A 27,840-nucleotide genomic window follows, 5' to 3' on the forward strand; every position below is an offset into this window, starting at 1 on the left:
CCGCCGAACCGCGTGGTGAGAGAGCAGGCGCCCTCGGGCTAGCCGGGCACCCGTGGCAGGGAGGGGCCCATAACAAGCGCACGCAGAGGAAACCAAGCCAGTGCGGGAAGCCCCTCGGGCAACAAGGGGGGGTGTTGGGCAGATAAAATGTATTATGCTCACTTTGTTAAAAATGTCGATGCCCATGATGCCCACGTGAGGCCGTTGCCCAGGTGATATTAATGTGTGTTGGGGGCAGGCAGGATCGTTGTAGCCTGGGGCTTGGTTTTGGGATTAAGCCTTTCCCACCCGTTTTGATGTGGGGTGGTACAATCCCATCATGCCTCAGAGAAGTGACTTTGTATTAGAGACTTCCCTATTGTGTATATTGGATTAAGGGTTTGGATTTCTACACTATAAAATGGGGACGGAGCGGGAGCTTGCTCACTTGGTTCCTGAGATTATCATTAGAGGAGAGAGCAGAGCAGAGAGCAGAAAGAGGCCATGTGGCCAGGAGAAGCAGCCAAGATGGCGGAGTGCTGAGTGAGATGCCAGTCTGTGCAGAGTTTGTATCTGGGATAAGGAAGGAGATGGGGAACTGAGGAGAATAAGGCTGGTGAGCTAGAAACCTTTGATTCTAGGAAACTCAGATAAGTCAGTGGCTTTGTGAGCACTGAATGTGAGTGGGTTTTGGAGCCCAGTGTGTATTTTTACTTGCCCGCCGGGTGCAAGCTAGGATTAAAGACTATGGCCCACCAGTTTGTGGCTCCGTTGTTTCTTTACCGACTGTCCAAATCCAATGCAAACCTGCATAGGCCAGAAGGCTGCTGTGATAGTGGCCCTGGCCCTGGCTCCTGGCTTTACAGGGGGTCCACCGGAAAAACACATGGGAATTCCCAAAACCGCCACACACAGGCAGCCCCTGACGCCCAGGACGCCTGGCGGCCCCCTTTTCCCACACTCTAAAAACTTTGACAAACGCAGTGACAAAAACAGATAGACAAACAGCAAAAAAAAACCCAGACAAACAGCAAAAACAGATAAACAAATAGGCGCCATCACCTGCTCTTGAGCTCGGAATATCTAAACTCAAACGGGGTTCCCTAAATGCGGGGTGCCCCACCAAATTTTCCCAACCTCACGTCCGAGGGGAAACCGGCCACCGGCTCCTTCCCGGCCCGTCAGCCAGAGCACACGTGGCAACCAAAACGGTCACGACCTTGTTTCTACTTACCCGGGGTTGGACAATAAAGCTCCGATGTGCAGTCCGATGGCATTCCTGGCCAACGCACCAAATGTTAATCCAAATTCGGAGGGACCCGAAATATGGAAGACAGGAGCAAGGTCCGTCGTTTACACATCAAAGCTTTATTGTCTAGCGGGAACTCCGACAGAAATCTGACGGAGAGCGCGCCGGCCCTTTGTTCTACTTAGTTTTTATAGTTTTGTAAGTGGGAAGTACAGAAGCAAAAATTGCAATTAGGAGCCCCTTACCGCTATTGGTTATAGTCATATGTCCTTTAACATGATAGGACCACGTTCAATTTACAAACCACACATCATTTTGGAGAAAACAAAATTTACAAGTCAACACAATGGTAGACAGATGTCTCTTTACATATTAAAGGCTTTCCTATATTATCTAGTGTTTATCTGCTATCTCTCTGTCCAGAGTCACACACGCATTTACATAGGAGAGGTAGTTTCAGTGGGGACAAATGCCTGCAAATGGCTCATTGCTATAAGAAAAGGTTTATTTTAGCTTTTCTCTCCATGTACCTGGCTAGCCATTCACCCTTTTCCCCACAGGCATTGGTGGAATGTCTGGGAATCCATGTTTTCCTCCCCTTGCATTTACAATACAATGCCAAGGGCCATCCTGGTTATGCCAATCACACAGCACAGAGACTATTTCTCACAATTTCTCTGCACACCTTAACCCAAATTAATAAAATGTTCTCCAAGCCTCCTAAAATATTAATATTAATTCTGTAGCCTTTGGTTCTTTACAACACCTGCGGGTGAAATGGCTCAGTGGCTCCTCACTTTCCACAATTGGGACCAAAACCCAATAGGTTGACAGAGGCACTCTGTTCTTTGCCACAAGCCCCATCCAAACCCCTCAGGGGTCACATGGACATTAAGCTCACAGGGCCTGGCAGGATCAAATACATTCAAGGCCTGTGCCACCTGGATAGCTCTCTTAGCTGCTGCAAATGCACCTTATGCCTGCTCAGTCCAGTCACAGCGAACCCCCTTCTGAATAAGGATATATAAGTGACACAGAGACTGAGCTAAATGGGGTATAAATGCTCACCAATACCCCAACAAACCTAAGAATTCCTGTAACTGTTTTACCATAGTGGGCACGGGGTATGCTTGAATCTTATCTATAACTGCGTCAGGGATAACTTTTGCCTTACCTGACCAGACAACTCCCAAGAATTTAACAGATAACCCAGGTCCTTGTAATTTGCCCTCATTGACCACCCAGCCACATGCTTTCAAATGGGACAGCAGGGTAGGGACTGCTTGCTCCAATTCTGGAAGAGAATCACTAGTTAGTATAATATCATCAATATAATGGTACAGGAGAACGGTCTCTGGCTGTTTCCATTTAGCCAGGTCAGCAGCCACCAGCCCATGGCACAAGGTAGGGCTATGTAAAGAGCCCTGGGGTAACACTGTAAAGGTCCATTGTCTCCCTTCCCAACTGAAGGCAAATTGGTCTTGACTCTCTGCAGCTGTATCAACAGAGAAAAAGGCATTAGCCAAGTCTGCCACAAAGTGTTATGTCCCCAACTCATGGCTTAACCGACCCATCATGTTAGCTATTGAGAGTATAGCCGCATGCAAAGGGGGAACAACTTTATTAAGTTCCCTGAGATACCCTGTCATTCTCCTGGTTCCATCTGGTTTGTGCACAGGCCATACTGGAGAGTTGTAAGGACTGTGTGCTGGCCAGGTGATCCCCACATTTTCTAGTTCAAGGACTGTCCCTGTGATTTCTTCATAGCTGCCTGGCAGGCGGTACTACTTCGTGCTAGTCACATGCTGGGAAATGGGTACTTGCAAGGGGGATGTGCTTTATGTTCCTGCAACACTGCCTTTATGACCTGGACTCGCAGGCAGAACTCGCCGGCTGTAGTTTCTAACCACAGTCTTTGTAAGACATGTGCTCCCAAAATACATTCAGGAATAGGGAATACATACACCTTATATGGCTTAGGAGGCAGTCTTCCTATTTCTAACAAAATAGTTATTGGCTTCACTTGAACACTTTGGCCCTCATACTCATCAATGGCCACTGGGGTCTCAGCAAACCGCTCTGGGTTCCCATAAAGGAGGGAATATTCTGCACCTGTATCCACCAAGTCCAGTACCCATTGTACATTAAAAGGGGACCAGTGGATAGTCAGTTCCACGTGTGGCCTCCAGTCCCTGCCCATCCCTGTTAGGTCCCTCAGCCTTCCCCCTTTCAAACTGCAATGACGGGTCTTGGGGGTCCTCCCCTCCTTCAGCAGTCTTCATCATATACCATATTTTTTGCTCCATAAGATGCACTTTTCCCCCCCAAAAGTGTAGAGGAAAATGCCCGTGCATCTTATGGGGCAAATGTTCATTTTTTTTTTAGTTGCTGTGGTTCCCAGATTAGAAGACTATTTGAACATTAAAGTCTCTTCTCATTTGTTAATAGTGCTAATGGTTGTTAATACTGCTGTTGAGTTTACATTGTTGAAATATTATTGTGGTATATTTTATTAAGTATTTTAACACACCATTTGGTTCAGAATATTTTTTTTCTTATTTTCCTCCTTAAAACCCTAGGTGCATCTTATGGTCAGGTGCGTCTTATGGAGCAAAAAGTACGGTAATTTTGTAACCATGCCGTCTGCGCACCATCCATTTTATTGGTAGCTGCTGGGGCCATTTGTCTCAGCGACTGGAATCTCTTCCTGGTTTAAGCTGCTGCCAAAGCTCCAAAAGAACATTATTAGGCTTGACATCCAATTTCTCCCTATCTGCCCCAGTTGCAATTAAATCTACCCACATCTGTGTTTAGGTAACTTTCACAGGCCCATTCCTCTTGCTAGTTGGAGGGTTAGCACAGGCAACAGACCTCACAGCTTTGTGATTCCATGCTGCCTCCAGCTCCCCCAAATCTTCTACCATCTGTGTAACTGCGTTGATGGGCTGCCCACATAGGGGCCCAGGATAGCCTCTAGTGACCCAAAAGGTCTGATGGGGCACTGCAGAGGATAAGATCCCGCAACCCGGCTGTAAACACTTCCTTGTCTGGTCCACGGGACCCTGGGTGCAAAGCAGCGTTCTTTATACTTAGTTCCTGAAGGACATTTACTAACTCTCTATAGCACTGCCACCACCTCACTGCCTCTGGCAAGTTCCCAGCATTCTGCCAGACCATACGAATGGCAACCATCACCCATTCTAATTGGGTATGGTCTCCTGGGTTGTCATGGCCATTCTGAAGATGCTGCCTCAAGGAGGAGTGTGTGGTAATGGTAGCCAATTTTTCCATCTCTGTTCTGGAGAGCATGATGCTATCCACCCCCTATATCTCACAACCACAGTAGCCAGGCTACCAGGGGCTCATTGGGTTTCTGCCTGAATAGTGTCCCCAACTCCATCAGCTCTGCCTAGGTTTAGGGCTGGAATGCAGTGTTCCCCTATCTGTAGAGGAGGCTGTGATTGCCCCTGAGGGACTCTGCTGCTGGGATTTTACCTTCTTGGTGATCACTGGCCAAGCTCTGAGTCTGTGGATGGCAGTTGCAGCCCAAACCTCCCCATCAGAAGAGGAGGAGTCAGAACTGCCTCTTCCCACCAACTCAGAGCCACTCTGCTGGCAGGAATGCAGCTCCATCGTCCACACCTGCTTCAGCTCCTGTGGCTGCTGGCTCTTGGCCGGAAGCTGACTCTTGAGCTCCTGCACCCATAGTTGTTTCTCCAACAGCTGTCACTGCCAACATTCAGCTTCCAGGGCAAACTGCAATTTGTGAACCCGCAATTCCTTCTCCAGAGACTGCTCCAGTTTCAGGTGCCTTGTTGTTCTGCCTGCACCTCACACCACAGCTCTCAAAGTGGGTCGGCCTCCCTCTCCATTGCCGACTCCAGTTTGTGCCATTGCTCGTTCTCAGCCTACAGTTTGACTTGGAATCCCTGGCTCTACAGCTCTTTCTCCAGTTACTGTTCCAGCTCATGACGTTGTTACCTCTTGCTCCACAACTCATTCTGGAGCTTTCGACCTTGGGCCACCTCTCACACAGAGCTCTCAGTTTCCTCTCACAGGGCTGTAAAAAACAGCCAGCCTAAAGCCGCCAAAAGGACAGCCACAAGGAACCATACTCTGGAGAACAGCAGCCACTCCTCTACCCAGCCCTTCAAGGGTGTTGGGGGCTCCATACCCATCTGCTCTGAACCCTGCCCACTATGCCAGATGTAATGCTGGTGGCGGAGGCCAGGCAGGTTCACATTGGATTTGGGAAGATGATAGAGAAACTGCGGAGCTGGAAAGTGTCAGGTCATACCCCTTTATTGGAGGCTCGCAAAGACAGGTGAGCAAATAAACAACAAAAAGGAAAGAGCTAATAAACAAAGGAAAACAAGCTATTTGCAGTAAGGACAAGGGAGCAAGGAAAACCGCACCTCATGGTGGCAGGAGAGCCATCTGGGAGAATCACCGCCGAGGGGAAGCACCCATAGCCTTATATAGGCTGTGCACACATGCCTCTGCCACGTGCTTACTCACTAATGAAGCAAAGGGCTTGTGGCTGATAAACCCGCTTACAAGTCTAACACAGCTGCCCACAGAAACTTTCTAAGTACCTTGTAGTTTTGAGCCAATCTTTAGAAAGTGAGGAGAGATAAAATGCTTTAAAACACTTCTGGGACACTCTGAGAGAAGAACAGCCTAGCACTTATTATTTAGCAAACACACCCCACCTCAGCCTCACCCCCCTTCCCAACAACACACACGAACACTTGAACACATTAATCATCATTTTGCTTAAGTAGTGTTTTGTTCTCATTTCTTTGTAGTGTCTCCCTCTAGAGTCAAAATTGCAGCTGAGATTCACACACACAAAAATTAATAACCAAGTATCCCCACTATTAGCTAATCTAACTAAATGGAATAACCCTTAATGTAACAAGGAGAAACCTGATCAAAGACATTTGCTTCATGCCGCAGCCTGGGGCATGAACCCAGGCTCCTGGAGTGGAAGAGCAAACATGCTCCAGGGGGAAAACCAGTTGCCGCTGGTCACTGTACTGATTAAACATGGAGCACCATTTCCTCCAGTTCACCTATGTAAGGAGCACCCACAGGAGCCTGGGACCAGCTGTGTGAACCAAAACCAGTCAGTGAAGGAGAGAAGTTAATTGCAAATACAAGCAACTGCTCATATGTCAAGTAATTTTCTGGTAGGAATGATGAATTATTTAGGTATAACAAAAATAAGTAATTTTTCTCTTTTGTCCCTAGGGTGAATGCATTAGTTTTTTTCCTCACTAGTATTTTCCATTTTCTCTTCACCTGCAGCTACCCTTCTAAGGACACACTAAGAGAAACAGGGCACAGCTTATCTTTTCCATCTAATAGTGTAGAAATGGTATTTTTGCTTCCGCTCCTGCCTCAGAAACCATAGTGACAGCTTTTTGACCTGGGCAGCTGCAGGTACTTTCACCTTGTTACTCACTGAGGAAAGGACTGCTGTGTCAACACCTGTGTGATGCCGGTGGCCGAGGCCAGGCAGGTTCACACTGGATTTGGGCAGACGATAGAGAAACTGCGGAGCCAGAAAGCGTTGGGCCATTCCATTTAATAAAGTCTCACAATGGCAGACAAGCACACAGGCAGCGAAACCACCTCTCAGGCAAACAAATAGCAAAATGGCCCCTCACAGTGGTGGGCAGGCAATCTGCCACCCACAATCCCCAATCTCTCTTGAGCACAAGCACCCATAGCCTTATATAGGCCATAGACAGGTGGTGCAGCCACAAGCTCATGCACTAATCAAGCAAAGGGCTTGCAGCTGGTACACCAGCAAGCAAGCCTAACACAGCTGCCCCACAACCTGCAATCAGAGAAAGCTTGGGGTTTGGGTCCTCCCAGCCGTGCTTTCTGGGACACAATGACACTTTTATAGATGTGTGTTTATTTGATGAGAGTGACGAGCTAGCCGTATTCTTCACACCTTCTGAAATGCTGAAGCTGTGAAGAGAGGGAGATTGTGAAATGTAATATTGGAAAAGGAGCATCCACCTTACAAAATGCCAAAGAAATTCAGCAGTTCTGGCCTGGATTTTGGGAGATGGTGCAGCACGTGTTTCAGAGGATAACACTGACTTGAAGGTGCAAATTGGAGTTTAGAGAGAGGGAATTCTTTGTCTATAAATATGGTAGCTAAGGCCAAAAGAGTGAACTTTGTTTCATCGGCAGAACAGAGCTTCGGGACACAAGGGCACCTCAGACTGAGTGCAGTACCATGATGACAGCTGACATTTATTGAGTGCGTACTCTGTACCCCATACTGTGTAATTCTTATACATCATCTCCTGTATTCATTACAGCAGACCGGTGAGGCAGGTTGTGGGGCAGCTGTGTTAGGCTTGCTTGCAGGGTTACCAGCTGCAAGCCCTTTGCTTGATTAGTGCATAAGCACGTGGCAGAGGCACGTGTGCACAGCCTATATAAGACTATGGGTGCTTCCCCTGGGAGGTGATTCTCCCAGATCGCTCTCCTGCCACCGTGAGGTGCGGTTTTCCTTGCTCCCTTGCCCTTACTGTGAATAGCAGAATTTCCTTTGTTTATTAGCTCTTTCCCTTTTGCTGTTTATTTGCTCCCCTGCCTTTGTGAGCCTCCAATAAATGGGTATGGCCCTACACTTTCCGGCTCCGCAGTTTCTCTACTGTCTCCCCGAATCCAATGTGAACCTGCCTGGCCTCCACCTCCAGCATTACACGGGTATTATTATTACTTTCATTTACAGATTAGGACGCTGAGGCAAAGACACAATTAGGCTTACCTTGCTAGTAAGACATGGAATTGGGATTTGAATCCAAGTCTGTCGGGCTTTGTAAGCTTCTCACCCTCACACACGGCCTTCAGTTGGAGCTGAGGGAACTGAAGCAGAAGCCCCTTCCTCTCGCACCACTCCCCAGGTACGTGCCGCTGGAATTGCTGGGTCTGTTTTTGGTTCTCCTGCTCCTGGTCCTCTCTTCCCATGTCACTCATTTCTTGCAGTTGAGGTCCCAGCACAGTTATTACTGTTCTCTGGTGACCTGGGATATGATCATCCACTCTTAGAAAGCATAAGATGAACATAATATTTGGCACTCTTTAGCTAAGGGAAAACAAGTCCATAGCTGCCATCTTTCTTGCTCTAATTTTAGAAGCACCATGATTAAGAAGGCAGCCAGTCTAGCTGGGAGTCTGTCTCCTTTAGATATCAGAAAGGGCAAGGCTTTCCTTGGCTGCTTCCGGGCACAGACTCCAAAGAGCAGGCAGAGATGTTTCTCATATACTAAGAGCTTGATGGTTACCTCATTTGCACATTGGCTTTGGGAAATTTTAAGTATCACAGCAGGCTACTAGAATTTCTATTTACATGAGAGTCCCTCTAGGTCTTGAAAAAATGAGGTAGTAAATTTGGGAAGTTATAAACTCAGATAGAACATTCAGATGAAAGGCTGCTCTAAATATAGGGGTTTGAGGGTGCCCTGAGAAACAGAGAATGTTCCATGTCTTGAATTAGGGAAGGAAAATCAATCCCTGGAGAGAAGTTCAAGGGTAATAGGGGAGAAATACTCTATTATCTGCCCACATTTCTCTAGATCAGGGAAATAATATCCCAAGTCCCTCCAAGAGGAATAGGCTCCCTTTTGAAGGGGGCTCAAAGAATCTAATAGCAATGTAAGGCCAGGCCACTGGAAGTTTAGCCCAAAAAAGGTGTTTGCTGGCAGAGGAGAAACTCTTCTTCTGCTTTAAGATTTATTGCAGTGAAAAAAGAAAGAGCAGAGAAGCATATTCAAGTGATATAGAAGTAACAGGCATTAAACCAGGCCACCGAGAGACAGAACAGGCAACATGAACCACTGCTGTGTTGAGAAATCTTTGGGAGCAAGACCGAAGTGCTGCCTTGGAGATAGCAGGAAACTGAGGGGACCTTGGGGCCTCGGAGCCCAGGGACTTTCTTGAGAAGCTCAGAGTCTAACTAGTACAGTCATCCCTATGGATAGGGAGGCCTGGGGAAATAAGGGCCACCCTGTGCTATGGGTTGAATGGCATTCCCCCAGAATTTATATGTTGAGGTCCTTCCTACCAGTAGTACTTCAGAATGGGACCTTATTTGGAGATAGGGCTTTCATGAAAATAATCAAGTTCAGATGAGGTTAGTAGGGCAGGCTATAACCCAATGACTGGAGTCCTTATCATTTTGGACATAGGCATGCATACAGGGAGAACACCACATGCACATGAGGGCAGAAATCAGAGTGATGCTCCCACAAGCCAAGGTATGGTAGGGATTGTCAGTAAACCGCACAAGCTAGGGGAAAGCATGGAACTGATCCTTCCTCACAGCCCTCAGAAGAAACCCACCCTTCTGACATCTTGATCTCCAACTGCCAACCCCCAGAACTGAGAGACAATGAATTTCTATTATTTAAGCCCTTCGGTTTGTGATTCTTTCTTTGTTATGGAAGCAAAGGCCCCAGAGTACTGGGTATTGGAACACTTGTTATAATATCCAGAATTGAAGGTATGATAGCTCCCACTATCATAATGAGGTTATGTCTCTTAAACTGTGTTATCTTTCCAGGCCAAGTGCTGGTGAATAACTAGAATGTTCTTTCCCGTGAAGAACAAGTGTAAATCCTATAAAACACTATATGCACAAATATCCACTCAATAAACACTTACAAGCAACCACTATATGCTCAGCAACCTTTCAGATTTAAAACATGACAAATAACATTGGATGAAATAATCATCTCCTTTCAAAAATATTGTAATGGCCTAACCAGGCAGTGGTGCAATGGATAGAGTGTTGGCCTGGGATGCAGAGGACCCAGGTTTGAAACCTGAGGTCACAGACTTGAGCGCAGAGTCACTGGCTTGAGCATGGGATCATAGACATGACCCCATGGTTGCTGGCTTGAACCCAAGGTTGCTGGCTTGAGCAAGGGGTCATTCACTGTGCTGTAGTCCCCGGTCAAGGCACATATGAAAAAGCATTCAGTGAACCACTAAAGTGCTGCAACAAAGAAATGATGCTTCTTATCTTTCTCCCTTCCTGTCCCTCTCTCTGTCTCTCTTGTAAAATATATATATAAATAAACAAACAGCTTGACTGCCCAGACCAGTCCCCCAGAAGTAAGGTGGGTATAGAGGAGACTGACTTACCACATCGGAGCATAAAACAAGGTCTCATTTGTATCAACAACATGTTATGGTTCCTGTATGAAATATTTAATTGAAAGCACTAATCCTACAGAATTTCTCTTTCTAGAATGGAACTCTCATATGGAACAATGATCAAGATAACCTTGATAGGTCTGTTTTTAAAATTTTTTGACTTTTGCTTAGAGGTGAGGATGGAGCAGAAATCCATTGGTCTATTCAACCTAAATTGGTTGGAATCCACTAGAGCATTTTAAATTCTTGTTTTTGAGAATCATTTTCTCTGGTGTGTGGTTTAGAAATGCAAAGGAGGATGGTGGTTGAAAATAAGCTTTAAAAAAACTCTTTATTATGGATAATTTCAATCATTCGCTAAAGGAGACAGACTAGAACAGTACACCTGAATGTACAAATTATGTAGCTATAATAATTATAAACTTATGCCTACTCTTGTTCGTTTTTGCCTTCTGCATCTCCTTCCCCATACTGGATTATATTGAAGCAAATGCCAGCTATGATATCATCTCAACCACAAATATTTCAGTATGTATCTTTAAAAGAAAAAGGCCTTTTAAAAAATTACCATAAAGCTATGACCACACCCACAACATTAACAATTCTAAATATCATCTATTGTCCAGTCACTGTTCAAGTTTTGCTGATTGTTTCATAATTTTTTTTTAAAAAAAGTTTGTTGCTATGAGAATCCAAAAAGCATCCACACATTACATTTGGTTTAGATACCTTGAATTTCTGTAAAGCTATAGGCTCCCTTCCATTTGTTTTTCTTTGAACTATATTTGTTTAAGAAAACAGGTTATTGACCTTGGCCAGGTGGGTTGGTGGATAGAATGTCCCTGGCCAGGTGAGGTCGCTGGTGCATATGTAAGAAGCAACCAATGAGTACACAGCTGAATGGATCAACTAAGTGGAACAATGAGTTGATGCTTCTCTCTCTCTCTCTTAAATCAATGGGAAAAAATAGAAAATGGGTTATCTTTCCTATCACATCTCCCACAATCTGGTTTTGCTTATTGCATGCCCCTGGTGTTGTTAACATGCTCCACAGGTTTTTGTGTTCCCTAAATACTAGATTTAGTTGCTCAATCTGATTCAGGTTCAATATTTCGGCAGAACTTCTTAATATAAAGATGGTGGTGGCTCTTCCATCAGGAGACATGCCATGTTCAGTTCTCTCTTCTTTTGATGTTAGTGGTTATTGATGGTCACAGCCTTGATCTTATTTCATTTGAGATTTGCCAAATACAGTGGTACCTTGAGATACAAGCAGACCAACATATTAATTTTTTAAGATACAAGCTGCGACTTGGTCCATATTTTTGTTCAAGATCCGAGTGAAATTCAAGATACGAGTCATGATTTGGGAAGCTGCCGCTAGTTGGTGCATTGGCACACAGGTCCAGTATCGTCAGCACAACACCAGCATCTCATTCTTTCTCACGTGTTACCCGCAGAATCAAGTCGAATCTTGTGCGCTGTACTCATTCTTGAATCATTTTTTCATTTTTTACTAACTCTTTTTTGTGTACTATCATGGGGCCAAAGGAAGTGAGTATAAAAAACAGTGGTGAGAAGAAGAAAATGATGTCAATAAAAGCAAAGCAAGAAATAATAGAAAAACGTGAGCATGGTGTATGAGTGATTGAACTGGCAAGGCTGTACGACCGCAATACATCTACAATTTGTACCATCCTTAAACAAAAGGATGCCATCAAAAGCACAAATTACTCCCAGCGATAGGCAGCTGCCTTGTACCTAGGCAAGTGTTACACTGCTGGGAGAACAGTAGCTGGTAGATGGTTGGCATTCTGGGCCTGGTTCATGCCAACTCTGTTGTTAACTATACCAGAATGCCAGTATAATTTCTTAAAAAAATATTTAAAAATAAAAATAAAAGTGCAAATCCAGCAAAAGGAACTATAATTCTGTCCCAATTAAGGACAAATATTCATGAAGAAATGGAGAAGCTTCTGCTGGTGTGGGTGAAAGAGAAAGAGCTGGCAGGAGATACAGTGACGGAGACTGTAATATGCAAAAAGGCAGGTATTATTTATGGCGACTTGAAGAAGAAAGAACCATCAACCTCAAAAGAGGCAGCAGAAGATATGTTTAAGGCAAGTCACAGCTGATTTGAAAATTTCAAGAAGAGATCTGGCATCCACTCGGTGGTGAGGCATGGTGAAGCTGCGAGTGCTGACATTAAGGCAGCTGAGGAGTACATCTCATGTTTTGCTGCGCTTATCGCAAAGGAAGGCTACATCCCCCAACAAATGTTCAACTGACGAAATAGGATTGTTTTGGAAAAAAATGACCTGGAGGATTTTCATCACCACAGAGGAGAAGAAGCTGCCAGGCCATAAACCCATGAAGGACCTTCTGACCCTTGCATTGTGTGCAAATGCTAGTGGTGACTAAAGTAAAGCCACTGCTAGTGTATCATTCTGAAAATCCTCAAGCCTTTAAGACTCACAAGATTCTTAAAGAAAAACTGCAGGTTATGTGGCATGCCAATGCTAGGGCATGGGTTACGCGGCAGTTTTTTAGTGAATGGGTAAATCTTGTCTTTGGTCCTGCAGTGAAGAAATACCTTCAAGAAAATAAACTCCCGATGAAAGCGTTACTAATCCTTGATAATGCTCCAGCCCACCCACCTGGTCTTGAAGATGACATTCTCAATGAGTTCAAATTCATGAAAGTCCTCTACCTCCCACCCAACACAACTTCAGTCTTGCAACCTATGGGTCAGCAGGTCATTTCCAACTTTAAAAAGCTTGACACACACTCCGTGACTGCTGGGTTCAGCAATTCGGGAAAGGCTGGGTTCAGGGTCAGGGTGGGAATGTGGGAGTTGTCCCTGGAGGCTGCCGCCAAAAACCGGAACGCGGGTCGCTGGCCTTGGGGTCGACAGGCTTCAGCCGGGACCGACCCGCGCAAGGAAGGCCCGGCTGTGAGCTGACGGGAGCGGTGCTCGCAGGCCGCTGGTCTGGCCTCGGCGGGAGGGGGACGTGGTGCATGTGCCCTGACCGATGAGGCGGTTGCTACTCTGAGGTTCTCAGTTTCTTCTCCAGCGAAAGCCTAAGACGCATCAAAGGAAAACCCAAGAAAATGCTGCCAAACAATAAAGGTTCTCTTCAGTTTGAAGACAAATGGGATTTCATGCGACCAATTGTTTTGAAGCTATTATGCCAGGAATCTGTTACAAAACAGCAATGGTTCGATCTGTTTTCGGATGTGCATGCAGTCTGTCTGTGGGATGATAAAGGCCCAGCAAAAATTCACCAGGCTTTAAAAGAAGATATTCTTGAGTTTATAAAGCAAGCACAGGCACGAGTACTGAGCCATCAAGATGATACAGCTTTGCTAAAAGCATATATTGTTGAATGGCAAAAATTCTTTACACAATGTGATATTTTACTGAAGCCTTTTTGCCAACTAGAGATTACTTTATTGGGTAAACAGGGAGGTAATAAAAAATCAAATGTAGAAGATGGTATTGTTCGAAAGCTCATGCTTGATACATGGAATGAGTCAATCTTTTCAAATATAAAGAACAGACTCCAAGATAGTGTCATGAAGCTAGTACATGCTGAAAGATGAGGTGAAGCTTTTGATTCTCAGCTGGTCATTGGAGTAAGAGAATCCTATGTTAACCTTTGTTCTAATCCTGAGGATAAGCTTCAAATTTATAGGGACAATTTTGAAAAGGCATACTTGGATTCAACAGAGAGATTTTATAGAACACAGGCACCCTCGTATTTTCAACAAAATGGTGTACAGAATTATATGAAATATGCAGATGCTAAATTAAAAGAAGAAGAAAAACGTGCACTACATTATTTAGAAACAAGACGGGAATGTACCTCTGTTGAAGCCCTCATGGAATGCTGTGTAAATGCCCTGGCGACATCCTTTAAGGAGACTATCTTAGCAGAGTGCCAAGGCATGATCAAGCGAAATGAAACTGAAAAATTCCACTTAATGTTTTCATTAATGGACAAAGTTCCTATTGGGATACAACCAATGTTGAAAGACTTGGAGGAACATATCATTAGTGCTGGCCTGGCAGATATGGTAGCAGCTGCTGAAACTATTACTACTGACTCTGAGAAATATGTTGAGCAGTTTCTTACACTATTTAATAGATTTAGTAAACTTGTCAAAGAAGCTTTTCAACATGATCCACGATTTCTTACTGCAAGAGATAAGGCATATAAAGCAGTTGTTAATGACGCTACCATATTTAAACTTGAATTACCTTTGAAGCAGAAAGGGGTAGGATTAAAAACTCAGCCTGAATCAAAATGCCCTGAGCTGCTTGCCAATTACTGTGACATGTTACTAAGAAAAACACCATTAAGCAAAAACTAACTTCTGAAGAGATTGAAGCAAAGCTGAAAGAAGTGCTCTTGGTACTCAAATACGTGCAAAACAAAGATGTTTTTATGAGGTATCACAAAGCTCATTTGACACGATGTCTTATACTGGACATCTCTGCTGATAGTGAAATTGAAGAGAATATGGTAGAGTGGCTAAGAGAAGTTGGTATGCCAGCAGATTATGTAAACAAGCTTGCTAGAATGTTTCAGGACATAAAAGTATCTGAAGATTTGAACCAGGCTTTTAAGGAAAATAATAAATTGGCTTTACCAGCTGATTCAGTTAATATTAAAATTTTGAATGCTGGTGCCTGGTCAAGAAGTTCTGAAAAAGTCTTTGTCTCACTTCCTACTGAACTGGAAGATTTGATACCTGAAGTAGAAGAATTCTATTAAAAAAATTATAGTGGAAGAAAACTACATTGGCATCATCTCATGTCAAATGGAATTATAACATTTAAGAATGAAGTAGGTCAATATGATTTGGAGGTAACAACGTTTCAGCTGGCTGTGTTGTTTGCATGGAACCAAAGACCCAGAGAGAAAATCAGCTTTGAAAATCTAAAACTTGCAACCAAACTCCCTAACGCTGAGTTTAGAAGGACTTCATGGTCTTTAGTAGCTTTCCCAAAGCTCAAACGACAAGTTTTATTGTACGAACCTCAAGTTAACTCACCCAAAGACTTTACAGAAGGTACCCTCTTCTCAGTGAACCAGGAATGCAGTTTAATAAAAAATGCAAAAAAGATGTGTTGGTAAGGAAGTAGAATGTTAAAGAAAAAAGTAAAAATGACACTTGTTAGCCTGGCCTGTGATGGCACAGTGGATAGAGTACTGATCTGGAATGCTGAGGTCACCAGTTCAAAACCCTAGTCTTGCCCGGTCAAGGTACATACTGCAGGCTATCAATGAGCAGCTAGAGTGAAGCAACTACTTTTCATTCCACTCCCCTCTCTGTATAAAGTCAATAAATAAAATAGTCTTAAAAAATGCAAAATTTCAGAAAAGAGGTAAAATAAACTTGATTGGATGCTTGCAGCTCACTACAGAAAGAATGAGAGAAGAAGAGAATGAAGAAATAGTTCAGCTAAGAATACTAAGAACCCAGGAAGCTATCATACAAATAATGAAGATGAGAAAGAAAATTAGTAATGCTCAGCTGCAGACTGAATTAGTAGAAATTTTGAAAAACATGTTCTTGCCACAAAAGAAAATGATAAAAGAGCAAATAGAATGGCTAATAGAGCACAAATACATCAGAAGAGATGAATCTGATATCAACACTTTCATATACATGGCATAATTTTGGACATCACGGACAATACTAAGAACCCAAATTTTGGAGTGCTTGGGCAGAAAGTTGTAACCGTTTGTGCTGGGGGAAGGTTTATTTGAACTTTGATTACAGAAATATTAAAATCTCTGCCTTACCTAACAAAACAACTATATTTTGCCCATCACATTAGTTAGCATGATGGCATTCCCTTCATGTTACACACTCTTTAATAGCATGTTGTTTTGTGGAGACATTTGTATTCATGAGAGCCCTTCATGAACTCTTCAAAGTAAATTTGACTTATATCCACCAGAAGAAATGCATTTGGGAAGGGTGAGGGTGGGGTTCTTAATTGCTTTTTTTTTCTCTCCCTTTTCCTGTCTTATAAAAATGTACTTGCACAAGGAAGGATCTTCAGATATTTGTGCACTGAAAAATGCTGTTATGTTTGTTTTAAAATGTGATTAAAACTAGAAATAGCATTCTTGGTTTCTTTTGATCAAAAGAGTGAACTGGTCTACACAACATTGGGAGGGCAGTTGTAGGTGAGAAGATAGGTAATAAGTGTCGAATTATTTGTTCACACACTGCTTTCATGTAATAACCGGATTTTATTGGTGACCTAAAAATGGTGTTAAAATTTTCCAACTTACAGATGTGGCTTTCTTTAATCAGGAGACTGCTGTTTTAGTTGTTTGTTGTTAAATGATAAGGAGTATTTTTTATCTTATATGACTGGAGAGCTTGTTTTGAAAAAATGAAGCTTATATTGTTTCTTCAATTGTTTAAAAAAAGTATGGAGCTAGGCAAGTCATTTTGATGGCCAAGTTAAAATAGCAAAATTAAGTGTGTTTACTAATACACTTATTATATTCCAAATATTTGTTATGTCCAAATTTATTAAAAATAAAGCAGAAATCTCTTCCTCTCATATGTTACAGCTATGTAACTGATCCCTTAATTCTCTAGCATAGAAATATTTTGGTATTTTAAAGTCTCTTGATTAGGTTTCTGAAAAGGAAGACATTCTGTTTTAAAAGTAATAAGTACCAGTCACCTAGGAGGAAGAGAAAAACCACCACATAGGAAAGCCCTGAGAAGCATAAGCAGAATTGTTGCAATCTTAATATGAACAGTAAAATTGCCAAATATATGTACATATATATCTGAAAGAAATATTTTTTTAAAATTTAAAAAATAAAAAATAAATTAAAAAATAAAAAGCTTTACACAAAGCACTAGTTCCACCACTGCTTTGAGGTGACTGAGAATACAATTCTAACCCTTCAAGAGTTTTGGAAAGATCACTACAACATAGTGATATGTTTACGCATTATTGACTTGGCATGGCAAGAGGTTACAAGAAGAACCTTGAACTTGGCATGGAAAAATTTATGGCCTGATGTTGCAGACAGGGACTTTGAAGGATTTGAACCAGAGACCGAGACCAAGGTAGAAGTGTTGGAGGAGATTGTGTCCCTTGGAAAGTCGATGGGTCTGCAGGTAGATGAGGGTGATGTAAACGAGTTTGTCAAGGAACATGAGGAGGAACTCTTAACTGAGGGGTTGAAGGAGCTACAGATTATGCAACATACAGAGCTTCTGCAAGAGGTTAGTAGTGAGGAGGAGGTAGAGTTGGAGAAGTGATTTCTACAAGTGAAATAAAGACATGCTGGCAATGTGGGAGAAGCTTTCAAGTTTCATTGAAAAGAAACACCCAGAAAAAGTTTCAACTGGTCATGCTTCAGCACTTTTTAATGACACTTGTTTGTCACATTTCTGTAACATTTTAAAAGGCAGGCAAAAGCAAACCTTTTTGGATAGATTTTAATTCAAAAGTCCTTCCAGTGAAAGTGCTGAAAGTGCAGCCAAAAAGGCAAAAACAGGTGATGATTAAATGAAAAATATGTAATGTTAAGCTTAGGTTAAGTTTAAAGTTAAGAAAGTTCATTTTTTACAGTTAAGTTTTTGTGGTTTCATTTTAAATAAAGAAAGTGCAGTTTTAGTTTTGTTTAAAGTAAAGAAAATGCAGTTTTAGTTTACATTTAGTGTTAAGAAAGTGCAATTTTAGTTTATGTGTCTACAGTGCCTGCATCCCTTCCTCCCTCCCTCCTCCTCTGCCATTCACCTCCGTTAGCTGCACTCATCTGTCTCCAAGGTAAGACTACAGTACGAAATAATACTTTTTTCTTTTATTTCATATATTTTGCTATGCATTGGTAAAGTATACATGTGTGTTTCTTAATTAAAAACATATTTTTTTATAATTTCTGATGGTTTGGGGATGTTTCACAGGGCTGGAACAGATTAAATCTATTTCAGTTATTTTAGTGTTGTTTTTTTTGTTTGTTTTTTTTCAGGGACAGAGAGAGAGTCAGAGAGAGGGATAGACAGGAACAGACAGACAGGAATGGAGAGAGATGAGAAGCATTAATCATTAGTTTTTCATTACAAGACCTTAGTTGTTCATTGATTGCTTTCTCATATGTGCCTTGACCACGGGCCTTCAGCAGACTGAGTAACCCCTTGCTCGAGCCAGTGACCTTTGGGTCCAAGCTGTTGAGCTTTTTGCTCAAACCAGGTGAACCTGTGCTCAAGCTGGCGACCTCAGAGTCTCAAACCTGGGTCTTCTGCATCCCAGTCTGACACTCTATCCACTGCGCCACCGCCTGGTCAGGCTATTTCAGTTATTTTAAATAGAAGAAATTTGTTTGATATACGAGTTGACTGACTTACAGGCTTGGTTACAGAATAAATTAAACTTGTATCTCCAGGTACCACGGTAATGATATTCAAATTCTATTAGTCCTTGAGTGTGAGGGTATAGTTCACACAGGAAAGGCAGGCTCACTGCTTGATTTGTTTTAGAATAATTGGCTAACATTTTCCAAAAGTGACCAGTGAGGTTTTTTTTAAATATCATTATGAACTTGTAGGGCCAGTAGCCACAGCCACCATCACAGCTGCCTGGCCCATGCAGGTTCGCATTAGATTTGGACAGATGGTAATGAAATAATGGAGCCAAGAACTGGTGGGCCATCAGCTTTAATCCTAGCTTGCACCTGATGGGCAAGAGATACACACAGTGGCAAAACACTTCCCTTTCCATTCAGGGCTCCCAAAGCCACTGACTTATTTGAGTTTCCTAAAATCAAAGATGTCTACCTCACCAGCCTTATTCATCTCTGTTCCCCATCTCCTTCTCTCTGCACAAACTGCACAAACTGGCTTCTCCTACAGCACCCCACCATCTTGGCTGCTTCTCTCCTCTATGTGGCCTTTCTCTGCTCTCCTCTCTAATGCTAATCTCAGGAACTGAGAGAGAGCAAGCTCCCGGTCTGCCCCACTTTATAGTGTAGAAATCCAAACCTTTAATACAATATAAACAAGGAAGTCTGAAACAAAGTCACTTATTGAGGCATAATGGGATTCCTCATGAGAGTGCACCAACCCACATCATGCAATCAAGGGTGTGAGAAAAAGCTTAGTTTTAAGCAACCATGGGGTCTCAAACCTGGGACCTCAGCATTCCAGGTCAATGCTCTATCCACTGCACCACCACCAATCAGGTCAAGCTTCTTTGATTGAGGACTCCCATTAGAAAATATTTTCAAGCATGACTTCCCTCTATATGTTTATTTATAAATTACACACATGTACTATTATTTAATATAGTATGTACATAATATAACACCTCCAAATAGAAATTTTAAATGAGATAATATTGAATGCTTTAAAAATGATAACCACCCAGGAAAGCATTGGATCTAGCTCTTAGCCAGTGCAGCTGTGAGGGGGGTGGAAATTGCCGCAATAACAGAGAGATCTACCTTTGCTGGCAAGAATCCAGGCACCTTAAATGAGACCAGGCCGCTGGCCTCTAGCCTTGAGGCCTGGAGAGCTCAGCCGTATTTCCTGCCAAGAGTTTGGCCGTGAGCACGGCTGAGATTCCTAAAGGGTCCTGGCACCCCACCAGTCATTTTCAACATCCAACCATCTGGTCAGCAGGCCTGAGTCAGGTAAATGTTCAAGAGAAGAGACACTCAGGCTGGCTTCAAAAATGTGGTAACAGAACCATGTTTCTGTGCTCTTGAGAAGGAAAAATTTGAAGTTAGAAAAGTGTGATTCTTTTAAAAAGGGAATCAACTTTAATTAAAAAGAATTGATAAAGCTAATTACTGTAAAGTACTTTTCATCGCCTTTCTATGCTGATAAATGAAGCCAAAGGATAAACAAAGAATATTTATGATCAGGCTGCTCCACAAAGGACTTCGGGAACCTGGTTGAGACAAACCCTCAGGTCAAGACCTTGCTCCTCGCCAGCAGCAGTTTTCTCCGTCGTCTTTGTGGTATTCAGTTTACAATAGGAGGACTCTCTTACTGCCAGATTGTTTTGGTGTCTACCTAAATTTCAAACCTTAGTGTTTCTCAGTAACTCGGAACCATGTTTTGAAAATTATAAAACAACAGAAAAAAAGGCTGCTGTTGGAAGCAATGGTGATGTATGCAAAAACCTGCTGTTACTTCTTCAGTGTGTCTGAACATAAAATCAACTCTGATGTTCCCAACAGAAAGCCAGTCCTTTGTTCTCCAAAACAATAAAAAAGTCAGAACAGCATTTGGCTTTTGAAATGGTAGCTACATTTTCCTACCTCTCTCTTGTAAAAAGTTTAAAAGCAAATTTGAATAAAATAAAAATTTTTCTTCTGACAATTTCTAACATTAAACAATAAAACTTGGCTCGTTGTTTGCAATTGTAGCAAAGAAAGTGAAGAGCTGCAAGGCCCTGAGAGAGTAAGGTAGTCTTTAAAGGGAAATAGAAACTTTCAAATCGTTCAGCATCTGGAATTTTACTCTGAGGTAGTCATTGTGGTGACTACAGCATTGCTGACCCCCGCAGAATGCAAATGTGCCTGGGAAGCAGAACGTCACAGTCACTGTTGCTTGCTAACACTTCCTGTGAATGAGTTGTGTTTTCCCATTGATAGTGTAAGAATGAGACGGCACTCGAACACCAGGTGTGCAGGCTTTATTAGAGGAGAAAGACCTGCCGGGCACCCCTCCAGGAGAAGTGCACCCAAACAGATTCTGAGGCAAATTTTTTATAGGGTTAAGGGAGAGCTTTGAGCAAGTGTGTGTTGCGTCAGCAGTTCTGGTGTGCTCCCTTCTGCAGTCCTACGATATGGGCTTCCTGAAACGCTTCTCCTCGGGGCGGCTGACCAGCGTCCTAGAACTTTTCTGTTTCGGGGGCCATAGTCCAGTAAGTAAGGGTGGGGTCAGACAGCCTAGCAGAACAGCAAAAGGGCAGTTTGGAAGTTTTGGTAGATTCATGTATCCATCATTTCTCAACTCTGTGGTATGATAAAAGAAAAGGAGGTGAGGGGAAGGAAAAAAGGGTATGAGGTCCAGGAGGGAGGTCGGTCTCGGCCGGCCATCTTCTGGAGCTGCTTCCTGCTGTTACCCCTATCGGGGCCTCCTTCGTGGACCTCTCCCTGGGGCAGTTGGAGTAGGGGTTGCAAAAGCATTTGATTGTAGGCAATCCTGGAGATTACTCTCATTTGGGCCTCTAGGAACAGCCTGACCACTGTGGATTCATTCTTGAAGTTTTCAGAGAGAGTTCACATTCTCCTTGACCAGGCCAGACTCGTCGATGTAGTAGCAACACTGTTCCTGTAAAAAGAGACAAGTACCGCCCTTCTCTGCTGTTAGTAGATCTAAAGCCCTTTGGTTTTGTAGGGCCACATGAGCTAGAGGGGTCAGTTGTCTCTGGAGGGAGGCTAGAGAGGTGGCTGAATTATCAAGGGCCTGGTCCAGGTCTTCCTTTAGTTGGTTAGTAGTCCATATACTATGGCCCAGGCCAGCCCCACCTATTCCATAGAGGTGGCAAGGGTAAGGCCAAGGAGGACCAGGAGGAAGGCAGCCCGTTTATTTCTACCTGTCCTCAGCTGGTTTGAGAATTCTTTCCATAATATGTTAATTGTGGTGCAATTATTACCAGGACACAAGGGAGGAGGAAAAGGCATTCACAGTTTTTAGAATAGTTCTATTGCACCAGAAGTGAGTTCCGTTAGGGCTGGTTAGAGAAGTTTTGATTGGGATAATATTATTACATGATGGAGTGGGCCGATTAGTATAGCAGACATTCAGGGTTGAAGTGGGGTCTTCTAAGAAGAGAGGAACTCCAGAGAGAGAAAAAGGGTCTTGAATTTTGGTGGTGTTGAGTGGATATGGTAAAGGGACTGCGGTGATGGGAGGTTTGTTTAAAAAGGCTCAGAGAAAGCAGTGAGAAGTGTTGTATACAGAAGTGAGGTTGAGAACTTGGATGCCCTGCTTGATGAGTCCTAGCTATGAGAAGGGTTGGGAGTAGGGGTTAGATGCTTGTGTTTTAAGTTTATCCTCATGGGTAAGGATAGAATTAGTTAGCTCCTCTAGAAGTTTTGTAGGAGATTTTTTCCTCACCCATTGTCAGTTTAAAGAAAGTATTCCAGAGGGGTTCTGAGATGATGAGGATCGGAAAATAGAAGCTGTTATGCCTCTCTCCCAAAATGGGGTCCAGGGGTCATTTATAGTGAAATTGAAATAGTCTATGGAGGGAAGGGGTGAGAATTCGCAGCTAGTGGTTATGGCCTCTTTGGGACCCCCAGGGCATGCCCCCAGGGTCCAGATTTCCTGGCAGAGCAGTAAGGTTTGCTTTGTATATGAGGAAAACATAAGGTAGGATCTGAGGAAGGTAGATTTTTGTAGGGATTAGAGATTTTGTACTAGAATTGGGACAGTTATGGAAGATTGGCACCCTGCATGGGAACAATCCGCAGTTCCTACTGTATGTGGAGGTTGTGGTGAATATGAAGGCCCAACAGTTTCATTTACGAAGAATCTCCAGACATGCTGTTGGCCACAGGATTGGGAGCAAGAGAATGACAGGAGAGTGTAGAGAGCTAAGCCGACTTGGCACAGAAGTGGGCTCATTCCTCCGGAATAGAGGAGAGTCTGAGAGTTAGAGGTCCTGTAGGGGTGGACAGATAGGACTTAGGAGGTTTGCTAAGGTAGGGTTTGATATGAGAGAGGTGAGTCCAGTGGGTATCTCCTTCTATTTTAACAGCTGTGGGAGTACTCAGGATGACTGTGTGGCGTCCCGTCCAAACTGGTTGGAGTGGTGTTTTTCCTCAGCTCCTCTTGTATACCTGGTCTCCGGGCAGAAGGGAAAAATGTGTAGCAGTTTGTTGATCTCAGTGTGTAGGTTGGCTCGCATGTGAGCCAGGGCAGGAAAGTAGGATCCTATAGCTGGATCAGAGGGTATAAGGGCACTAGAGTCTAAGACGAAGAGTTTACCATACATAATCTCAAAGGGGCTTAGGTTCAATGGTTTCCTGGGCATAGCTCGAATTCTCATGAGGGCTAAGGGAAGAAGCTGAGGCCAAGATAGGTGTAGTTCTAGGATGAGTTTTTTAAGATGATTTTTGAGGACCTGGTTTGCTCGTTCAACCTTCCCTGAGGATTGAGGGTGGTATGGAATGTGTAACTGCCATTTGAGTCCTAGGTAGGAGGAGAGAGATTGGGTGATGTGAGAAATGAAGGCAGGCCATTGTCAGATTGAAGCACAGAAGGGAGACCAAATTGGGGAATAATGTGTTCAGTTAGGATGGTGGCAACAGTGCCAGCATCTTCCCATTTAGTGGGGAATGCCTCAGTCCATCCTGAAAAGGTATCTACTATGGTGAGGAGGTATTTGAGTCCCTTATATTTAGGCATATGTGTAAGTCTATTTGCCAATTTTGGGCTGCTAGTTGTCCCCGAGCCTGGTGGGCAGGGAAAGATTTGGGATGTATTCCTCCCTGTGAGGTGCAAGAGGTACAGATATGACAGGACGAGGTTATGCATTTAAGAATTGTAGAAATACTATTACCCGTGAGGAAGGAGGAGATGTAGACTAGAAGAGGTTGGTAGCCTACGTGGAAAGACTCGTGTATGGACTGTAAGATGGTCTCAGTCTGGGATTGTGGAAGGAGGAGTTTTCCATCCTTGAGAAACCATTCCTCCCTTTGTGGGAGAGAGGAGTGGATAGTTTTCTCCTTAGTGGAATATTGGGGAGTAAGTGAGGTGAGGAAATAAATTTGTGAATCAGGAGACTGGGCCGCAACCTTCCTGGCTACCTGATTGGCTAAGTCATTTCCAGTGGACATAGGAGAGGTGCTCTTCTGATGTCCCTTACGATGAATAATGGCTGCTTGTTTGCGAAGTAGAGCTGCATTTAAAAGATTTTGTATGTATGTGTGGTTTTGGAGGGGATCACCTTTGGTAGTGAGGAATCCGCGCTCCCTCCAAATAGCTGCAGCTGAGTGAAGAATAGGATAGCAATATTTTGAATTTGTGTAAATATTAGCCGTTTTGTTAGAGCTGAGAGTCAGAGCTCTTGTAAGAGCTATAAGCTCAGCCTGTTGTGAGGTAGTACCTTGTGGTAGGGGCTGAGCCTTGAGGATGAGGTGTTGGTCGGTGATGATTGCATAGCCTGCCTGAGTGGACTGTTGTCTGGTCTTAAGTGCGCTCCCGTCAATGAAGAGGGTGAGGTCTGGAGAGGAAAGGGGTGTGGAAGAGAGGTGAGAGAAGGGGGTAGCAAAACGTGTGAGAGTTTTGATGCAACAATGTGCTGGGGGTAAGGAGGAGGTAGGGAGGAGTGTGGCTGGATTTAGACTAGAATAGGGCTGGAAAGAGAATTCGGGATTTTCAAGAAAGATGATATGAGCTTGTTGTCATCGAGAGGGTGATAAATGAGCTAAGGCCTTATGAGTAACAAGGTCCTGTAGGTTGTGAGGAGACCTGATGATGACCTTTTGTCCTAATGAGAGCTTTTTGCTCTCAAGGGCTAACAGGGCAGTGGCTGCCAGAGCTCTGAGGCAGGGTGCCCATCCCTTACAAGTGGGGTCTAAGCTGTTTAGAGGGATAAGCAACTGGTGCGAAGGAGGGTCCCTTTGATGTTTAAGGACTCCAAGGGCAAGCCCTTGTTTTTCTGTAACATAGAGTATGAATTCTGAGTTTAAGTCTGGAAGCTGTAAGGCAGGTGCTTGAAGGAGAGCCTGTTTGAGTTTAGTGAAGGGTGTTTGTATTGGGAATTTAGGGTCTAGGGGTTCGGTGAGGTCCCCTTTAGTGGCCTCATAGAGAGGTTTTGCTAACAGACTGTAGTTAGGGATCCATGATCTGAGGAAACCCGCAATTCCCAGGAAGGAAAGAAGCTCCTCTTTGGTAGAGGGTGTTGGTATGGAGGATATTAAATGTTTTCTATCAGTGGTGATGGCCTTTTGTCCTGGGGTCAACTGTAGCCCCAAATATGTGACCTGTGATAGGGAGAGCTGTGCCTCAGCAGGAGCTACCCGGTAGCCTAGGTGAGCTAAGAAAGTGAGTAGTTGAATAGTGTCTGATTTAGAAATTTCCAAGGATGGACTGCAGAGAAGATCATCAACATACTGTAAGATGGTGCTCTGGGACAAAGGTAGTGATTTGAGGTCATTAGCTAATGCCTGTCCAAAAAAGTGGGGGCTATCCCGGAAGCCCTGAGGTAGGACCGTCCAGGTTAGCTGTTGTGAATGCAAAGTGTCAGGATCGATCCAAGTAAATGCGAACAGGTTTTGACAGTCGGGATGTAAGGGAATAGTAAAGAAGGCATCCTTAAGATCCAGCATAGTAAAGTGTGTAGTATTGGTGGGTATGGTAGATAGGATAGTGTAGGGGTTAGGAACTACGGGAGTGATGGGAAGAACTGCCGAGTTAACAGCTCGCAGGTCCTGCACTGGCCTATAAGTGCCGCTGGGTTTGACTACCGGAAGGATAGGAGTGTTGTATGGCGAACTGGTGGGGAGAAGAAGTCCTGCATTAAGGAATTTTGTGATGAGTGGTTTTAGTCCTTGGAGGTGTTTGTGGGAAATGGGATATTGGGGTACATTAGGAAAGAGGGAGGGATCCTTAAGGGAGATTTGGACAGGAGTATGATGTCTAGCTATGGATGGGTGTTGAATGTCCCAAACCGATGGGTCTACTAGAGAGGAAGGAAGGGGAGGGGAGAGAAATGGGGAGTCAGTAAGGTGAGGTGATGAACCACTGGCCAACAAGAGGAGAATATTGGAAGTTTGTTGTTGTGACGTTTGAGTAGAGCTAAATGGAAATAATTGGAGTGTAGTATTGAATTTAGTTAGGATGTCCCATCCTAGTAATGGAGTGGGACGTTGTGGAATAACTAGAAATTGATGTGTGACTGATGTCTGTCCTAGTATGCAAGTAAGTGGTGGAGTTATAAGAGGGCTAGTGCGTAGACCTGAGACCCCGACTATAAAGGTATTAGAGGAACTCAGAGGTCCTCCGAATTCAGGGAGGGTGGAGTAGGTGGCCCCGGTGTCAATGAGGAAGGAGATTTCCTTACCCACCACACGAAGTTTTACCCTGGGCTCACTGTATGTGATTCGTACCGGGACCGGTGTCCCAAGGCCTCCTCAGTCTTCCATTGCCAGGTCTAGGAAATCAGTCACTGACTGGGTATTAGTGGGGAGGTTTGACCCAATCCCTCTCTGGTGACTGGGGCAATTGACTCCCCAGTGACCCTCCTGGTGACAATGTGGGCAAGGCCCTGGTGGTGGACGAGGGTTAGGGCATTCCTTAGCCCAGTGGCCTGGCTGCTTGCAATGGTAACAAGGACCTGGAGGATCCCATGGCCTGGATTTAAAAGACTGACCCTGGAAGGGTTTGATCTTTGAGCCCATAGCAGCGTTCCCTTTTAGGGCCTTCACTAGCATTAGGTAATTCTCCTGATTCCTCTTTTGTTGTTCCTCCTTCTTCGTGTCTTCCTGATTATTGAAGACCTTAAAGGCTAGATTTAAGAGGTCTCTCTGGGAAGTCTCAGGCTCGTTCTCAAGTTTCTTAAGCTTGTGCCTGATGTCTGGAGCAGATTGGGAGATAAAGTGTGAGTGTAAGAGGGTGGCTGGAGTTGTTGGGTCTAGGCGAGTGTACCTTTGAAAAGCCTGGGATAGGCGTTCCAGACATTCCCCAGGGTTCTCTTGGGGCCTCTGAATGATTTCCTTAATTTTGTCATAATTGACAGCCTTATTGGCAAGTTTGCTGAGGGCCTGTTGAAGGTAATCAATCACTTGATCTCTGAGTTTTCGATCAGTATGATTGAGCTGGTAATTCCAATTGGGATCGTCCGAGGGAACTGCTAGATGACCCATGGGGAGGTTGTTGTTCCTACTGTTTGCCTCATCTGCAATTTGTTGGGCAGTGGTCCATATTTGGTCCTTGTCACTGGCCAACAGAGAGGAGGTGAGAATAATACTTAAATCGTGCCAGGTTAGGTCATAGGAGTGGGTAAGGTATTTGAATTATTTCATGTAAGTGTCCGGGTCTGAGGAGAATGACCCTAGGCGGCGATCAATTTGGGCAAGGTCAGAGAGGGAGAAAGGGATGGCGACCCTAACAATTCCTTCAGCTCCCGCAACTTGCTGGAGAGGGTACATGCCTGACTGGGGTGGCTTACGCGGGCGCAGGTGAGGGGGAGAAATTGGAGGAGAGGAATTAGGAGAAGGAGGTAATGGAGTGTGTTCAGGTGATTGTGATTGATAGGGAGGTGGAGCAGTAGAAGGAGATGGAGGAGCAGGTGCGGAAGGGACAGTAGAGTGGTCTTGAGGGTCAAAAGTATCAGCTGGAGGGTCAGAGAGAGGAGAGTGGGTAGAATATGAGATAGAAGTTCTGGCCAGAAGAACTTGATAGGAGAGCATGAAGAGCGA

At 44.0% G+C, this 27,840-nt stretch overlaps 1 pseudogene; it reads left to right on the forward strand.

Moving 5' to 3' along the window:
* The first annotated feature begins 13,525 nt into the window (after positions 1–13,525).
* On the forward strand, positions 13,526–16,357 carry LOC136379560 (cullin-5 pseudogene; annotated as a pseudogene).
* Positions 16,358–27,840: the final 11,483 nt, after the last annotated feature.

The sequence above is a fragment of the Saccopteryx leptura genome, chromosome 8 (assembly GCF_036850995.1).
Source record: "Saccopteryx leptura isolate mSacLep1 chromosome 8, mSacLep1_pri_phased_curated, whole genome shotgun sequence".
NCBI classification, from domain to species: Eukaryota; Metazoa; Chordata; class Mammalia; order Chiroptera; family Emballonuridae; genus Saccopteryx; species Saccopteryx leptura.